Raw genomic sequence first — 20,574 nt, 5'->3', positions numbered from 1 at the left:
TGACATTTAATCCTCCCAACACTTTGATTTGGAAATACATGTGGTATAATCAGTGACCACACTTTCATCTCTTCCCATGAGCAATTAAATCAAGGAATTGGGCAATTGTTCAAGGTTAGAGAGATTGGATTGCCAAGGAATTGGGATCCAATCACTTAAGATTGCCAAGGAGATTAATGAATGCATTGATTGAGGAAGAGATGAGAATGAACTTGGTCTGGAGAATGCAACATCTCCTGAACCTAATGATCTCCCCATTTCTGATCTTACCCATTCTATTTACTTTCTTCCATTTAATTTCCTGCTTATTACCCCAACTCCCCATTTAAGATTATGCACTTTAATTTCTGTTATTTACTTTCTAGTCATTTAAATTTCTGCATCTCAATCTCAATTCTGTTTAGCTCAACTAGCATATTCTTCTAACTAAAGTTGCTTGACCAATCAATCCCTGTGGGATTCGACCACACTCTATTGTGAGTTTTACTTGACGACAATTCGGTATACTTGCCGAAGGGAAATTTGTTGAGAGACAAGTTTTCATGCATCAGCAGGCAGACCCTCAGCCTACCACTGACACACCAGCAGCCCACCCTTCCAGAGATGACACTTCTTCACACCCAGCTTGAGTGAGCATCGGAGACGATGCTATATTTTAAGTGTGGGGAGGTCGGCATCTCTGGCATATATTTTTTGGTGAACCACTATAAGACCCTTCTATCTTATTTTGTTCATTTTCTGTATTTTATTTTATCTTTTAGTACTTGCACACTTTTCTTTTGCTTTTGCTGTATTTTTATTTTATTTATGCATTTTTCACTTTGGGCTATATTATCTTAGATATTTAGCTTAATTTGCACTCATAGCTTACTAGTTATATATTAAGTAGATTAATTAGTATAGTTTTCTGTTTTAGCATATGATAAATTAGTTTAATTGAAAATAAAAGAGTAAACTAGAAACTTTAGTGTAATAGAATAAAAACAATCCACACACCTTGTATATATATAGCAACAAATGTGAGTTAGTTAACAACATTTCATCAAGGAAGAACACTAAGATTTTAAGGGCAACACTAAGATTTACATTGAGTTGAATGAAACTCTTGATTCCTACTTGCATGACATATATAACTGATGTATGATTTCTGAGCTAGAGAACACATGATAAACCCATATTTTATGATGTATATTGAGCTCAATTTTAGTGATTTATTCAACACTTCACCTACTTATTCATGTAAATTGCATGGTTTCACTTTCCCTCCCTTATTATGTGATATATGATAAAATATGTTCCTTATGCTTTGAAATAATCAAACTTAATTATCCTTTATTACCATTCAATGCCGTGATTTGTGTGTTGAGTACTTTCAGGTTTTATAGGGCAGGAATGATTTAAAGGATGGAAAGGAAACATACAAAAATGGAAGGAAAGCACAAATTGGTGTTTTGGAGCAACTGGCAGTGACGCGTCCGCATGGACGACGCGAACGCATGGTTCGCACAAAAGAGAATCGACGCGAGCGCATGGATGAGGTGAACGCGTGACTTGCAAAATACAACTGACGCGGGCGCATGACTGACGCGACCGCGTGGTAGAGCAACACTCCAGATGACGCGACTGCGTGACCCACGCAGACGCGTGACGTGCGTGATCTGCAAAATTTTCATATCTCGTTTCCAGCAATTATTGGGCACTTTTGGCCCAGATCCAAATCCAAGAAGCACAGATTAAAAGTTATGAAATGAGGGAATGCATTCAGGGAGATGACAATCAGATAGCAAGTAATTTTCACTTTTCATAGTTTAGATGTAGTTTTTAGAGAGAGAGGTTCTCTCCTCTCTCTTAGGATTTAGGATTAGGATTTCTATTAGGATTAGGATTGTTTCTTCATACCAGGTTCAATAATTTATGTTTCTCTTCTATTTTTGTTTACTTTGAAGCTTTTATTTGTGTTTGATTTATGTTGCCCAATTGGCTTATGAATATTGTCCATGTTAGAATTGACATCTTCATTCAATATAATTTGACGTATTCCGGATATTTATGGTTTCAATTTAGCTTTTTATATTCTTGGCTTTAATTGATTAATTGGTAACTCTTGAGTTGTCAAACTCATGGTCGACTGAAAATTGGAATTCTTCAAGAATTAACTCGAGTTCCACTAACTCTAGCCTTTTCCAAGGAAAGACTAGGACATGAGGAACCAAACTTATTCCATCCACTTGACTTACCTTCATAGTTAGAGGTTAACTTAATGGGAGAAAAATCCAATTCTCATCACAATTGATAAGGATAACTGGGATAGGACTTCCAGTTTTCATACCTTGCTAAGAGTTTTATTAGTTATTAATTTATTAATTCTTGCAATCTATTTCTCTTGCTTAAAACCTTTTTCAAACCCAAACACTGTTTTTCGATAACCAATAATAAATCATACTTTCCTGCAATTCCTTGAGAAGACGACCCGAGGTTTGAATACTTCGGTTTATAAATTTATTGGGTTTTGTTACTTGTGACAACCAAAACGTTTGTACGAAGGGATTTTCTGTTGGTTTAGAATCTATACTTACAACGCGACTATATTTTTACAAAATTCTTTACTAGCAAAAATCCTAACATCAAAATGGCGCCGTTGCCAAGGATTTGCAAACGTGTGCCTTACTATTGGTTATTGTAAATATTTTTCTTTCACTTGTTTATTTGTTTCTTCTCTCCCTTCTTATTTCTGATAACTACTATGAATTCTCACCCCTCTCGCTTTGAGTTTGGTTCTACTTTTTTTGCAAGGAATGGAAGCTATAACAGGGCTATGCATTAAGGTCTAGGCAATCAAAGATGGATGGAGCCAAGAGGATCTGATCAACCCTTTAGGCAACAACACCCTCCTAGATATCACAGACAAGGACCGTTCTACAATGCATGCCAAACTAATAGATATGGTAGACCCCCTTGTAGCTACCAACAAGCCCCACCCTATTCTTAGAGACCATCCTCTCAACATAACTTCTAACCAGCACACTCACAAGCTTCTTTTCACCATTCACTACCACATGATCCTTACCCGCCCCAACACCAATCCAATTACTCCCAAAAACCACCGCTCCCCTATGCACCATGTCCATCTCCATCAAGCAAAGCATCACATGTTCACTTCGAAGAATCAGTAGACCAATTTAATGCAACCCTTCATCATATGGAGCAAGAAATAAATCAATTATCTTCCGGACGTTCGGACACTCAAGGAACTCATATGGCTTCATGTGGAGAATCTAATGAAGAACGTAGCGTTAAAAAGCCACTAGAAACTCCAGTGGACAGCATAGAGCATAACTTCGTACTAGAACAAGTAGAGGACGCTGTCATTGTAGAAGAAGAAGAGTTGGTTGAAGATTTAGGAGATGCCGAACCGCCACATGAATCTAGAGTTGTGGAGAATTCTCTCAAGGACGCTACAATTGATGCTGAGGATAGTGCACAACCCCCAAAGTTGGTATCTTATGGAGAACTAGACGGAATTACCCAAGACACATGTTTCCTTGATGATGATGATCACAAGTCAAGTTCTCTTAGTAATGAACTTGCATCCGCAAGTGAATTCTTTGAGACAGAAGAATCTTCCCCAAGTGAATATAAAGACGATGCTGAGGTCGACTTTTATCAACCTCCCAATTATGACTCAAGTGATGAGGAAGATATCGGTGACTTTGTTCAAGACATGGTTGAATTGGAAGAGGTTTGCAAGGAAGTGAAGGAATTCACTGAAGACCACAAGGGAGTAGAGCTTGCAGAACCACTGAAAACACTGATCCCAAGGCCACTACCACCCAACACAAACTTCAAGTGGGTAAAATCCTTGACCTTTATCTTCAATTTTCCACTTGAATATGGTTTGCTTGAGATAGATGGCCAGCTTAGGGCTCTCTATGGCTTTTAGAGAAAAAGGGAAATGACTCGCACTCAGCGTTGGTATGCAAGATTCAATGAGGTTTCACACTTCAATTTGAGGGGCAGGAATTGGTGTCAAGCTCAATTGGAAGGATCTCGGAAGCTGTTTGGTTACTGCAGTGAGAATTCAGATTACTTATCACCCGGCTGGAAAAATGCAGATCAAGACAAAGACGGGTGTACAAGTAGAGTTTGGGATCCTGGAATCTATTCTACCATTCAACACTCCGGGAGCCTGCAAGCCTGTTTGAACTCACCTAAGGGCTTTACGTACCTTGTTTGGGACCCAAGAGGATGCTAGAATTCCAAACACTGGTGGAGATTTCTGGATGAATTCAAGCACAAGCCACCATAGCAGGAAGCTCATCAAATGCCTAAATTAAGGACTTTAACTAAAAGTGCTAGGTGGGAGACAACCCACCATGGTATGATCATTCCCTCTCTATTTTGCTCTATTTTTGAATTTTGTTTGAACCTGAATTTTTGCATGACATTCACTGTATTTTGCATTCTGCATACTGCATAATAAAAAAGAGAGAGAGAGAGAGCACGTGACACGACAGCGTCGATGACGCATCAGCGTCGATGACGCATCCGCGTCACACGTGCAATAAAAGAAAAAAAGGAAAGTGAACAGAGAGTCATGCCGAAGCAAGGCTGGAGGCGTGCCTTAGGCACAAATTATTCCACGCGACCGCGTGCCCCACGCGATCGCGTCAGCTGCAAAAAAAGGCCTCCCACGCGTCCGCGTCAACCACGCAAACACGTGACTTGTATATCGACGTGAAGATCCAATGCCCAGAAAGTTGGGCTGGAATCGTGCGGCTATTGTGCGTGTAGCACCAAACAACCTACGCGTACGCGTCCCTGACACGAACGCGTCACCAACATAACACCCACACCACGCAAAAGCATGAGCGACGCGATCGCGTAGCGCGGAGAGTATGAACCCCTAACCAAACAGAGAGTTGTGCTGAAACGACACTGGAATCATGCGTCTAGCACAAATAGCAGCGACGTGTTCGCGTGATTCATGCGTCCACGTCACCTATCTTATACTCAGCCCACGCAATTGCGTCGACCATGCATCCGCGTCAACCCTATTTCACCCTATTCACACGATCGCATCCTCCATGCGTTCGCGTGGATTCGCGATCACTAACCCTATGTCACGCGAACCCTTTCCCCGTCGTGTCCCCAAATCCCAACCCCCTCTCTCTCTAACATCTGCAACTCTCTCTCTCAACCATCCCAGCCACCACCTCCGACCACCAAGACCACACCCGACCACCCAGACCCGCCGCGACACCCAACCTTCTCTTCTTTCCTCCTTCTTCCCCCTCTCTCACTCTCCTCCACTACCGACCTCCCACCGCAGCCTACCTCCGACGGCCACTGCCCTACCGCTGCGCCGCCGTGCTTCACCCAGCGCCACCGCATCATCACCTATCTACCCTCATCCCTGTTCCATCTCATTGCCCTTTCCACACCAGGTTCCGCCATACGGTGATTCTTCCTTGCGACTCATTAGTTCGTTTTTCAATTTTTGTTTCGAATAGGCTAGATAGAGATGCATATTTGTAGTGGATTCTAGGTGGTTAGGTAGCTAGGATATGGTTAGTGGATTTAGGCCTGATAATTGCACCGTTCCTATTACCTGTTTATCTGTTCTGCAATTTTATTCTGGCTGTGTTATTCATACTGTTCATCTGCTATGTTCATGCTGCTGGACTATTCTTTACTATTCCTTCTGTTTGTGACTGTTTGCAGTATTTTTTAATCTCATATGAACTATTTTTCTTGATATCTATTTTCTGGAAACATCCAATTTTAGCCAGAATGCTGCCCAATTTTCTGCAAATTACTTTTCCTTCTACATTCAAGTATTGGTTTTGAAAATTCTCATTTTTTAACTGCTCCACGAATACCAAACTTATTCTTGAATGCACGGGCCCGCATTTTTCTTATTTTTGATTTCCTGGTCCATAATTTAAATTCTTGATGATGTGATTTTACTTTTTACTACTCCTATATCTATATGAATCATCATCAATACCCTGTTATTCCTGCTTTAATATGAGTTAACTGTTGCTTAAAATTGTGAAATTCTTGTTACTTAGAAACCAATCTTCATGCCACTTACTCTGACTTCCTTTTTACTAACTCATTGATTTTTAACTTTCTAACTTCCCACTTTACCTTTTCACTACTTCTTGCAATTAATTTCACTCACGGCATGATTATTGTTTTTCTATTTAACAAGCTTTCCACTTCTAACATATTTTGGAATGTGATTTCTCATCTCAGCTTTTCAACTCCAAAACAATCCAAAATATACATTTACTTAACTCATTTTATTCTTCTACTGCTCCTTTGCCACTTACTGCCTATCTTGTTATTTGCCTACTTGTTCTCCTGTTTTTACTCCTCAAATATATCTTGGAAATTCTATTTTTCAAGATGTCTGACTTTCAAGGCAGAGGTAAGGGCAAAGTCACCACTGGCAAACGGAAAAGTGGTAAATCCTCTAGTTCCATCCTTGGCATCTAACATGATGATTCCTAGCGGGAGAAGAACTTTACCCCACAGGAAAAGGCTGATCAGTTGGTACCTTCAGCTGACCCGGTAAAATTTGCAAACAAATACTGTGAGCTGAAATACCCAACCTTCGCCATCGCCAGGAACCTACACCTGGAAAGGACCCTCAAAATTCTAGAGGAACTCTAGCAGTACACCTCAGATCAGATCAAACAGAGAGGCTGGTTCTTCCTGGAGAGGAACCTAACTGAGGTCAACTCATCCTGGGTTAGAGAATTCTACAATAACTACTTTCTATCTTCCCTGGATGTAGTACAGCTTAGAGGCAAACAGATTCTGGTTACTGAGGAAGCAATTGAAGAAATCCTCCATCTTCCACCTAAATCAGATCAGCCAGAGGGTTACCAGAAAGCTGAGGAAGATATGAGATTCATGAGGTTTGATTGGGATGTAGTAAAGAAGGACATCACTCTTGATCCTACTGTTCCTTGGGTCATGGGAACAAGCACATTGGTACCAAAGGGAATCAGGCTTATATATCTGAATGATGAGGCTCGACTATGGCAACAGATTCTGGACAATTATGTGATACCGAGCACTCATGAGACGGAGGTGCCAGCTGCTATGATTACCCTCATCTGGTGTGTGATGAGGGCAAGGACCTTTATCTACCTCGCTTCATCCGGTATTACATGGCCAGGGTCCATGTTAGAGGCACCCTCTCTTTTCCTTACCTTATTACTCAGTTGGGTCGCCGAGCTGACGTACCTTGCGAGGCTGTTGATGAAAAGCCCCCCGCCGTAGAGTGCCGAAAGATCATCCTTCACAGTCGGAAGTTCCTGGCTTTCGGCTACCGCCCTCTATTTCTCACTAACACTACTAAGGCAGCCACCTCTTCAGCTACCCCTTCTGCTTCCACTGGCCCAGCACTACCCACTGCACCCCCACCTACTACTGAGTCCGTCTACTGTCTGGTGGACCGACTCTTTGACCGCCTAGATCAGATGGAGCGCCATCACTAGCAGTAGTTTGAGAGATCTGACCGTCGCACCAGGCGACTTTTTGAGAGGTCTGAGCGTTGCCACAAGCGACGCTATGAGCACCTCAAGCTGATGATCCGCTCTGATGGTGACATTCCTTCCGAGCCCGACACACCCTCTGACACATCTGAGGAGGAGGTGAGCGATCACAAGGAGGAGGCACCTACCCAGGCTGAGCAAGGAGGACCCGGCCATACTACACCACATCATGAGGAGCACCACCAGCTATAGACCGCAGATCCCGAGGTTCCTCTACAGACAGAGCCCCCGCTTCAGCAAACCACTCCTACGAATCTCACAGCGACTGTAGAGCCTCAGCCTACCATCGAGACACCAGCAGCCCATCCTTCCAGAGATGACACTTCGTCACACCCTGCTTGACTGAGCATCGGGGACGATGCTATTATTTAAGTGTGGTGAGGTCGCCATCTCTGGCATCTATTTATTTTGGTGAACCACTACAGACTCTTATCTTATCTTAGCTATTTTCTGTATTTTTGCACATTTCTCTCTTTTGCTTTTATTGTACTTTTTGCATTACGCACTTTGGGTTGTATAATATCTTGGATATTTTAGCTCGATTTGCACCTTAGTTTACTAGTTATATATTAAGTGGATTAATTAGTATAGTTTTCCCTTTTTAGCATATGGTAGTTGATTTGATTGAAAATCAAAAGGAAGTAAGCAAGAGACTTTAACAGAATCAATCCACACTCCTTGTATATATAACATTACATGTTAGTTAGTTAATAACATTTCATCAAGGAGGAACACAAAAAATTTAAAGCCATCCAATATATTTTACATTGAGAATAATGGAAACTCTTAAATTCTACTTGCATGACATACATAACTGATATATGATTTATGAGCTTGCGAACACACAGCCTGTGAGTTTTGAGCTTAATTGTATGGTTACATTCAGACCATCATTTTTATTCCTGTGTGCTTCGCCCTTCTTTTTTATTCTGGTGTTCTTTACTTTGCTTTAATCTACATATCCAATATAGAATATTGATACATACCAAGATAGGATTGAGGCCATGTTTGATTATTAACTCATTTATCCCAAATAAAGCCTACCTTTCATGCCATCCTTGTTAGCCCCCTTGAGCTTTTTAATCCCCTTCTGTTTTATAACCACATTACTCGCCTTAAGCAGAAAAACAAAATAAAAACCCCAAGTTGAATCCTTGGTTAGCTTAAGATAGAAATTGTGTATAATTTAAGTGTGGAAATTTTATGGGAACATGGGATGATAGAAAAAGTAGGAAATTAAATTGAACAAGTTATGTAAAAAAAAATTTGGGAAGCATGCTCATGCGAAATCAAAATAATTAAATTACCATGTGTATAAAAAAAATTTAATTTCAATAAGGGGATAAAAAAATTCTCCAAACACAAAATAAAAAAGAATCAATGCACATGGGACAAAGTTAAATTCAATGCATGAGTTTGTAATACAAAGTGAAAAAATTTGGGCAAATAGGTTAAGAAACTTTTGATTTGTATAAAGTATGTATATATTAGGTGAGATCTTAGACTAATGAAGGATTCACTTATTAGCTCACTTAGCCTTACACATACACCCTTACCTCAACCTTGGCCCCATTACAACATTGAAAAGACCTCATGATTTTTGTATGTCTATATTCTATAATTGTTGATTGGTTAGATGAAGAACAAAGTTATAGAAAGTAAGGATAAAAAGAAGAATAGAGTGATTAACCTAATAAACACTGAGTGACTAGAGAGTAAACACCAAATCCAGTGAGGGTTCAATAGCTCATCACCATATATCTCTACCTCTATTGTTAATTGTCTTGCAAGTTTGAAAAATATTCTATTTACCCATCTCAATTGTAAAAGTGCTTTAACATTATCTAAGGTTGGCTATGCGTATATGATTCCTTGAGAATATGAATTAATTTAACTACATGTAAAGCCTTATATATAGGTGAATAATAACTAGATTTGCATGACTCATTTAGGTAGTTGTATCTAGGATAGATTGCATTGCATGAGATTCCACCACTTTACGTCACTCTTTATCTTAGATTTAGCATGAGGATAGCTATTGTTTAAGTGTGGGGAGTTTGATAAACCCATATTTTATGATGTATATTGAGCTCAATTTAAGTGATTTATTCAACCCTTCACCTACTTATTCATGTAAATTGCATGGTTTCACTTTCCCTCCCTTATTATGTGATATATGAGAAAATATGTTCCTTATGCTTTGAAATAATCAAACTTAATTATCCTTTATTACCATTCGATGCCGTGATTTGTGTGTTGAGTACTTTCAGGTTTTATAGTGCAGGAATGATTTAAAGGATGGAAACGAAACATACAAAAATGGACGGAAAGCACAAATTGGAGTTTTGGAGCAACTGGCAGTGACGTGTCCACATGGACGACGCGAATGCGTGGTTCGCACAAAAGAGAATCGACGGGAGCGCATGGATGAGGCGAACGCGTAACTTGCAAAATACAACTGACGCGGGCGCATGACTGACGTGACCGCATGGTAGAGCAACACTCTAGATGACGCGACCGCGTGATCCGCACGGACGCGGGACATGCGTGATCTGCAGAATTTTCATATCTCGTTTCCAGCAATTTTTGGGCCCTTTTGGCCCTGATCGAAATCCAGGAAGCACAGATTAGAAGTTATGAAGTGAGGGAATGCATTCAGGGAGATGACAATCAGATAGCGAGTAATTTTCACTTTTCATAGTTTAGATGTAGTTTTTAGAGAGAGAGGTTCTCTCCTCTCTCTTCGGATTTAGGATTAGGATTTTTATTAGGATTAGGATTGTTTCTTCATACCAGGTTCAATAATTTATGTTTCTCTTCTATTTTTGTTTACTTTGAAGCTTTTATTTGTGTTTGATTTATGTTGCCCAATTGGCTTATGAATATTGTCCATGTTAGAATTGACATCTTTATTCAATATAATTTGAGGTATTCCATATATTTATGGTTTTAATTTAGCTTTTTATATTCTTGGCTTTAATTGATTAATTGGTAACTCTTGAGTTGTCAAACTCATTGTCGACTGAAAATTGGAATTCTTCAAGAATTAACTCGAGTTCCACTAACTCTAGCCTTTTCCAAGGAAAGACTAGGACATGAGGAACCAAACTTATTCCATCCACTTGACTTACCTTCATAGTTAGAAGTTAACTTAGTGGGAGAAAAATCTAATTCTCACCACAATTGATAAGGATAACTGGGATAGGACTTCCAGTTTTCATACCTTGCCAAGAGTTTTATTAGTTATAAATTTATTAATTCTTGCTTAAAACCTTTTTCAAACCCAAACACTGTTTTTCGATAACCAATAATAAATCATACTTCCCTGCAATTCCTTGAGAAGACGACCCGAGATTTGAATACTTCGGTTTATAAATTTATTGGGTTTTGTTACTTGTGACAACAAAAATGTTTGTACGAAGGGATTTTCTGTTGGTTTAGAATCTATACTTACAACGCGACTATATTTTTACAAAATTCTTTACTAGCAAAAATCCTAACGTCAAAATGGCGCCGTTGCCGGGGATTTGCAAACGTGTGCCTTACTATTGGTTATTGTAAATATTTTTCTTTCACTTGTTTATTTGTTTTTTCTCTCCCTTCTTATTTCTGATAACTACTATGAATTCTCACCCCTCTCGCTTTGAGTTTGGTTCTACTTTTGTTGCAAGGAATGGAAGCTATAACAGGGCTATGCATCAAAGTCTAGACAATCAAAGATGGATGGAGCCAAGAGGATCTGATCAACCCTTTAGGCAACAACACCCTCCTAGATATCACAGACAAGGACCGTTCTACAATGCATGCCAAACTAATAGATATGGTGGACCCCCTTGTAGCTACCAACAAGCCCCACCCTATTCTTAGAGACCATCCTCTCAATATAACTTCGAACCACCACACTCACAAGCTTCTTTTCACCATTCACCACCACATGATCCTTACCTGTCCCAACACCAATCCAATTACTCCCAAAAACCACCGCTCCCCTATGCACCATGTCCATCTCCATCAAGCCAAGCATCACAGGTTCGCTTCGAAGAATCAGTAGACCAATTTAATGCAACCCTTCATCATATGGAGCAAGCAATAAATCAATTATCTTCCGGACGTTCGGACACTCAAGGAACTCCTATGGCTTCATGTGGAGAATCTAATGAAGAACGTAGCGTTAATAAGCCACTAGAAACTCCAGTGGACAACATAGAGCATAACTTCGTACTAGAATAAGTAGAGGACACTGTCATTGTAGAAGAAGAAGAGTTGGTTGAAGATTTAGGAGATGCCGAACCGCCACATGAATCTAGAGTTGTGGAGAATTCCGTCAAGGACGCTACAATTGATGCTAAGGAGGATAGTGCACAACCCCCAAAGCAGGTATCTTATGGAGAACTAGACGGAATTACCAAAGACACATGTTTCCTTGATGATGATGATCACAAGTCAAGTCCTCTTAGTAATGAACTTGCATCCGCAAGTGAAATCTTTGAGACAGAAGAATCTTCCCCAAGTGAATATGAAGATGATGCTGAGGTCGACTTTTCTCAACCTCCCAATTATGACTCAAGTGATGAGGAAGATATCGGTGAATTTGGTCAAGACATGGTTGAATTGGAAGAGGTTTGCAAGGAAGTGGAGGTATTCACTGAAGACCACAAGGGAGTAGAGCTTGCAGAACCACTAAAAACACTGATCCCAAGGCCACTACCACCCAACACAAACTTCAAGTGGGTAAAATCCTTGACCTTTATCTTCAATTTTCCACTTGTATATGGTTTGCTTGAGACAGATGGCCAGCTTAGAGCTCTCTACGGCTTTAAGAGAAAAAGGGAAATGACTCGGACTCACCGCTGGTATGCAAGATTCAGTGAGGTTTCGCACTTCAATTTGAGGTGCAGGAATTGGTGTCAAGATCAATTGGAAGGATCTCGGAAGCTATTTGATTACTGCAGTGAGAATTCAGATTACTTATCACCTGGCTGGAATAATGCAGATCAAGACAAAGACGGGTGTACAAGTAGAGTTTGGGATCCTGGAATCTATTCTACCATTCTAACACTCCGGGAGCCTGCAAGCCTGTTTGAACTCACCTAAGAGCTTTACGTACCTTGTTTGGGACCCTAGAGGATGCTGGCAATCCAAACACTGGTGGAGATTTCTGGATGAATTCAAGCACAAGCCACCATAGCAGGAAGCTCGTCAAATGTCTAACTTAAGGACTTTAACTAAAAGTGCTAGGTGGGAGACAACCCACCATGGTATGATCATTCCCTCTCTATTTTGCTCTATTTTTTAATTTTGTTTGAACCTGAATTTTTGCATGACATTCACTGCATTTTTCATTCTGCATAATGCATAATAAAAAAAAGAGAGAGAGAGCACCTGACGCGACAGCGTCGATGACGCCTCCGCGTCACACGTGCAATAAAAGAAAAAAAAGGAAAGTGAACAGAGAGTCATGCTGAAGCAAGGCTGGAGGCATGCCTTAGGCACAAATTATTCCACGCGACCGCGTGCCCCACGCGATCGCGTTAGTTGCAAAAAAAGGCCTCCCATGCGTTCGCATCAACAACGCAAATGCGTGACCTGGATATCGACATGAAGATCCAACACCCAGAAAGTTGGGCTGGAATCGTGCGGCTATTGTGTGTGTAGCACCAAACAACCTACGCGTACGCATCCCTGACGTAAACGAGTCACCAACATAACACCCACACCACGCAAAAGCGTGAGCGACGCGATCGCGTATCGCAGAGAGTATGAACCCCTAACCAAACAGAGAGTTGCACTGAAACGATGCTGGAATCATGCGTCTAGCACAAATATCAGCGACGCGTTCGCGTGCTTCATGCGTCTACGTCACCTATCTTATACTCAGCCCACGCGATTGCATTGACCACACATCCGCATCAACCCTATTTCACCCTATTCACGCGATTGCATCCTCCATGCGTTCGCGTGGATTCGCGATCACTAACCCTACGTCATGCGAACCCTTTCCCCGTCGCGTCCCCAAACCCCAACACTCTCTCTCTAACCTCTGCAACTCTCTCTCTCAACCACCCCAGCCACCACTTCCGACCACCAAGACCACCCCCGACCACCCAGACCCGCCGCGACACCCAACCCTCTCTTCTTTCTCCTTCTTCCCCCCTCTCTCACTCTCCTCCACTACCGACCTCCCACCGCACCCTACCTCTGACGGCTACTGCCCCACCGCTGCGCCGCCGTGCTTCACCCAGCGCTGCCGCATCATCACCTATTTGCCCTCATCCCTATTCCATCTCATTGCCCTTTTCGCACCAGGTTCCACCATACGGCGATTCTTCCTTGCGACTCATTAGTTCGTTTTTCAATTTTTGTTCCGAATAGGCTAGATAGAGATGCATAATTTAGTGGATTCTAGGTGGTTAGGTAGCTAGGATATGGTTAGTGGATTTAGGCCAGATAATTGCACCGTTCCTGTTACCTGTTTATCTGTTCTGCAATTTTATTCTGGCTGTGTTATTCATACTGTTCATCTGCTATGTTCATGCTGCTGGACTATTCTTTACTATTCCTACTGTTTGTGACTGTTTGCAGCATTTGTTAATCTTATATGAACTGTTTTTCTTGATATCTATTTTCCGAAAACATCCAATTTTAGCCGGAATGCTGCCCAATTTTCTACAAATAACTTTTCCTTCTACATTCAAGTATTGGTTTTGAAAATTCTCATTTTGAACTGCTCAACGAATACCAAACCTATTCTTGAATGCACGGGCCCGTATTCTTCTTATTTTTTATTTCCTGGTCCATAATTTGAATTCTTGATGATGTGATTTTACTTTTTACTACTCCTATATCTATATGAATCATCATCAATACCCTGTTATTCCTACTTGAATATAAGTTGATTGTTTCTTAAAATTGTGAAATTCTTGTTACTTAGAAACCAATCTTCATGCCACTTACTCTGACTTCCTTTTTACTAACTCACTGATTTTTAACTTTCTAACTTCCCACTTTACCTTTTCACTACTTCTTTCTATTAATTTCACTAACGGCATGATTATTGTTTTTCTATTTAACAAGCTTTCCACTTCTAACATATTTTGGAATGTGATTTCTCATCTCAGCTTTTCAACTCCAAAACAATCCAAAATATACATTTACTTAACTCATTTTATTCTTCTACTGCTCCTTTGCCACTTACTGCCTATCTTGTTATTTGCCTACTTGTTCTCCTGTTTTTACTCCTCAAATATATCTTAGAAATTCTATTTTTCAGGATGTTTGACTCTCAACGCAGGGGTAAGGGCAAAGTCACCACTGGAAAATGAAAAAGAGGTGAATCCTCTGGTTCCATCCTTGGCATCTTACATGATGATTCCTGGCGGGAGAAGTACTTTACCCCGCAGGAAAAGGCTGATCAGTTGGTACCTACAACTGACCCGGTAAAATTTGCAAACAAATACTGTGAGCTGAAATACCCAACCTTTGCCACCGCCAGGAACCTACACCTGGAAATGACCCTCAAAATTCTAGAGGAACCCCAGTAGTACACCTCAGATTAGATCAAACAGAGAGGCTGGTTCTTCCTGAAGAGGAACCTAACTGAGGTCAACTCATCCTGGGTTAGAGAATTCTACAGTAACTACTTTCTATCTTCCTTGGATGCAGTACAGCTCAGAGGCAAACAGATTCTGGTTATTGAGGAAGCAATTGAAGAAATCCTCCATCTTTCACCAAAATCAGATAAGCCAGATGGTTACCAGAAAGCTGAGGAAGATATGAGATTCATGAGGTTTGATTGGGATGTAGTAAAGAAGGACATCACTCTTGATCCTACTGTTCCTTGGGTCTTGGGAACAAGCACATTGGTACCAAAGAGAATCAGGCTTATATATCTGAATTATGAGGCTCGACTTTGGCAACAAATTCTGAGCAACTATGTGATGCCGAGCACTCATGAGACGCAGGTGCCAGCTACTATGATTACCCTCATCTGGTGTGTGATGACAGGTAAGGACCTTTATGTACCTCGCTTCATCTGGTATTACATGGCCAGGGTCCATCGTAGAGGCACCCTCTCTTTTCCTTACCTGATTACTCAGTTGGGTCGCCGAGCTGAGGTACCTTGGGAGGCTGTTGATGAAAAGCCCCCCGCCGTAGAGTGCCGAAAGATCATCCCTCACAGTCGGAAGTTCCTGGCTTTCGGCTACCGCTCTCCATTTCTCACTGGCACTACTGAGGCAGACACCTCTTCAGCTACCCGCTTCCACTGGCCCAGCACCACCCACTGCACCCCCACCTGCTCCTGAGTCCGTCTACCGTCTAATGCACCGACTCTTTGACCGCCTAGATTAGATGGAGCGCCATCACCAGCAGTAGTTTGAGAGATCTGACCGTCGCACCAGGCGACTTTTTGAGAGGTCTGAGCGTCGCCACAAGCGACGCTATGAGCACCTCAAAGTGATGATCTGCTCTGGTGGTGACATTCCTTCCGAGCCCGACACACCCTCCGACACATCTGAGGAGGAGGTGAGCAATCACGAGGAGGAGGCACCTACCCAGGCTGAGCAGGGAGGTCCCGGCCATACTGCACCACATCATGAGGAGCACCACCAGCTACAGACCGCAGATCCGAAGGTTCCTCTACAGACAGAGCCCCCGCTTCAGCCGACCACTCCTACGAATCTCACAGCGACTGCAAAGCCTCAGCCTACCATCGAGACACCAGCAGCCCATCCTTCCAGAGATGACACTTCGTCACACCCTGCTTGACTGAGCATCGGGGACGATGCTATTATTTAAGTGTGGGGAGGTCGCCATCTCTGGCATCTATTTATTTTGGTGAACCACTACAGACTCTTATCTTATCTTAGCTATTTTCTGTATTTTTGCACATTTCTCTCTTTTGCTTTTATTGTACTTTTTGCATTACGCACTTTGGGCTGTATAATATCTTGGATATTTTAGCTTGATTTGCACCTTAGGTTACTAGTTATATATTAAGTGGATTAATTAGTATAGTTTACCTTTTTTAGCATATGGGAGTTGATTTGATTGAAAATCAAGAGGAAGTAAGCAAGAGACTTTAACAGAATCAATCCACACCCCTTGTATATATAGCGTTACATGTTAGTTAGTTAATAACATTTCATCAAGGAGGAACACAAAAACTTTAAAGCCATCCAATATATTTTACATTGAGAATAATGGAAACTGTTAAATTTTACTTGCATGACATACATAACTGATATATGATTTATGAGCTTGAGAACACACATCCTGTGAGTTTTGAGCTTAATTGTATGGTTACATTCAGACCATAATTTTTATTCCTGTGTGCTTCGCCATACTTTTTTATTCTGGTGTTCTTTACTTTGCTTTAATCTACATATCCAATATAGAATATTGACACATACCAAGATAGGATTGAGGCCATGTTTGATTATTAACTCACTTATCCCAAATAAAGCATACCTTTTATGCCATCCTTGTTAGCCCCCTTGAGCTTTTTAATCCCCTTCTGTTTTATAACCACATTACTAGCCTTAAGCAGAAAAACAAAATAAAAACCCCAAGTTGAATCCCTGGTTAGCTTAAGATAGAAATTGTGTATAATTTAAGTGTGGGAATTTTATGGGAACATGGGATGATAGAAAAGTAGGAAAATAAATTGAACAAGTTATGTAAAAAAAAAAACTGGGAAGCATGCTCATGTGAAATCAAAATAATTAAATTACCATGTGTATAAAAAAAATTTAATTTCAATAAGAGGATAAAAAAAATTCCCCAAACACAAAATAAAAAAGAATCAATGCACATGGGACAAAGTTAAATTCAATGCATGAGTTAGGTGAGATCTTAGACTAATCAAGGATTCACTTATTAGCTCACTTAGCCTTACACATATACCCTTACCTCTACCTTGGCCCCATTACAACCTTGAAAAGACCTCATGATTTTTGTATGTCTATATTCTATAATTGTTGATTGGTTAGATGAAGAACAAAGTTATAGAAAGTAAAGATAAAAAGAAGAATAGAGTGATTAACCTAATAAACACTGAGTGACTAGAGAGTAAACACCAAATCCAGTGAGGGTTCAATAGCTCATCCCCATATATCTCTACCTCTATTGTTAATTTTCTTACACGTTTGAAAAATATTCTATTTACCCATCTCAATTGTAAAAGTGCTTTAACATTATCTAAGGTTAAAATATTTAATAGCTCAATTCAATTGTGGATTAGACTTGCTAGTCCTTTAGCCCTTGTGCATATATGTCTCTTGGGAATTGATTTATTTTGACCAAACAATTGCATTCATATAGATAGTTGCATATAGTTTATTTACATTGAATAAATGTTGATACCCTTTGTTTCTCTCTTGGCTTAAGCATGAGGACATACTTGGTTTATGTGTGGGGAAGTTGATAAACCCATATTTTATGATGTATATTGAGCTCAATTTAAGTGATTTATTCAACCCTTTGATAAACCTCGATTTTGTGGTTTATCTTGTGCTTATTTTGGGGGATTTTATCACATTTTCTCACATTTATTCAATGAAATAGCATGGTTTTGTGATTCTCCCTTGATTTGTGCTTAAATGTGAAAACATGCTTTTTAGGCCTTAAATTGGTGATTTTAATTCACTTTAATCCCATTCAATGCATTGATGTGTTTGTTAAGTAATTTCAGGTTCATAAGGCAAGTATTGGATGGAAGAAAGGAGGAGAAAAGCATCCAAAGAGGAGAATGCATGAAGAAACAAAGATATGGAATGCACCAATGGACGCACACGCGTACAAGGCGCGCACGCGCAAAAAGTGGCTTCTCACAAGGACGCGCACGCGTACACGCTGCTTACTGATGCAAGTGGAAACTGTCTCTCATCAAATTTCCTTCGGCAAGTGTACCGAATTTGTCATCAAGTAAAAATTCACAATAGAGTGAGGTCGAATCCCACAGGGATTGATTGATCAAGCAATTTTAATTAGAAGAAAGTTCTAGTTGAGCGAATTCAGAATTTGGGTTGAGATTTGCAGAAATTAAAATGGCGGGAATGTAAATAACAGAAAAAGTAAATGCTAGAATTAAAGTGCTGAAAGTAAATGACTGAAAGTAAATTGCAGAATTGTAAATGGGAATGGGGTGTTTGCTCATAAAAGTAAATGCAGAAATTAAAGAGAATGGGTGCGATCAGAATTGGGGAGTTCATTGGGTGCAGGAGATGTTGCAATTCTCCGGATCAAGTTCATTTTCATCTCTTCCTCAATCAATGCACTCATTGATCTCCTTGGCAATCTTAATTGATTGAATTATAATTTCTTGCAATTCAATCTCTCAAGTCTTGCATTTCCCAAATCAAGTATTGAGAGGATTATAGTCACATATCCATCCAAACCCAATTTGGTCTAGCATGAGAAAGCATTTCTAGCTTGATCTCTTCATTCCTCTTTCAAGGTTCAGAAGAGATCCAAGTTTGAATAGCTCCTTTTCCAAGATAACTACCCAATGGGATAAAGGTCGAAAGCTTTCAAGTAAAATCAAGAGAAAAGATAGAAGAAGAAGAATGAAAATTAGTATTGATCCATCAACTTACAACAGAGCTCCCTAACCCAATGAAAGGGGTTTAGTTGTTCATAGCTCTAGAAAATGAAAACAAAGATGGAGAGTACATCATGTAACTAGGAGAGCAGAGTAAAATACAGAGAGTAGTTCTATTTTCCCCACTTTTCCGCAACTTTCCAACTCCTTCATAATTCAAAGCTACTCCTATATATACTACTCTTCTCAGCTTCTAGTTGGTTCTTCAAGTCTTGGGCCTTTAGATCTTGAGTTTGAAGCAGTTCTCTTCTTCATTTGGGCTTGGGTTTACTTGCAGAGAGAAAGTGTGAAGTGGGCAGAGACTTTAGCTCAGGACGTTAGGGGTGTTAACGTTTTAGTGAAAGAATGAGTTCAAGAACGTTAGTGACACTCAACATTGTCACTAACGTTCCAATGTACCACTTTGCCTCACGTTAGATCCCACGTTAACTAGGTTAACGTGGCTTCTAACGTGGCCTTGCCATCCTTCGAGATCGTTAGTGACACTCAACATTGTCACTAACGTTCCAATGTGCCCCTATGTCTCACGTTAGAGTTCACGTTAACTAGGTTAACATGGCTTCTAACGTGGCCTTGCCAACCTTCGAGAACGTTAGTGACATTCAACATTGTCACTAACGTTCCAATGTGCCCCTAGTTCTCACGTTAGAGTCAACGTTAACTAGGTTAACGTGGCTTCTAACGTGGCCATTCTTAGCCATCCCCAACGTTAGTGACAATGTTGAGTGTCACTAACGTTGGCTCTTCTTTCACTCATCATCGTTAGCTTTCCATGTTAACTCAGTTGATGTGGAAGTTAACGTGGCTCCTTGGGGTTTTGTGGTTGCTTCAAACGTTAGTGACAATGTTGGGTGTCACTAACGTTGTCGACCACCCTTGCCTCATACGTTAGCTCCCACGTTAACGTGGTACATTGCACCTTAGGCCAACGTTAGTGACAATGTTGAGTGTCACTAACGTTGGCTTCCTTCCCCCTTTTAATGTTAGAGGCCACGTGATAGCGCGAAATTGTGATCAATACTTTTCACAAATCAAATAATCCCCGGTAATGAATCCAAAAACTTGGTGTTCAATACCATGGCATAAACACAACTTCGCACAACTAACCAGCAAGTGTACTGGGTCGTCCAAGTAATAAACCTTACGCGAGTAAGGGTCGATCCCACAGAGATTGTTGGTATGAAGCAAGCTATGGTCACCTTGTAAATCTTAGTCAGGCAAACTCAAATGGGTATGGTGGTAACGCATATAACATAAAGATAAAGATAGAGATACTTATGTAATTCATTGGTAGGAATTTCAGATAAGCGTATGAAGATGCTTGTCCCTTCCGTCTCTTTGCTTTCCTACTGTCTTCATCCAATCCTTCTTACTCCTTTCCATGGCAAGCTTATGCAAGGGTTTCAC

Source organism: Arachis duranensis, chromosome 9 (assembly GCF_000817695.3).
Source record: "Arachis duranensis cultivar V14167 chromosome 9, aradu.V14167.gnm2.J7QH, whole genome shotgun sequence".
Classification (NCBI taxonomy): domain Eukaryota; kingdom Viridiplantae; phylum Streptophyta; class Magnoliopsida; order Fabales; family Fabaceae; genus Arachis; species Arachis duranensis.
Note: the sequence above shows the minus strand (reverse complement) of the source record.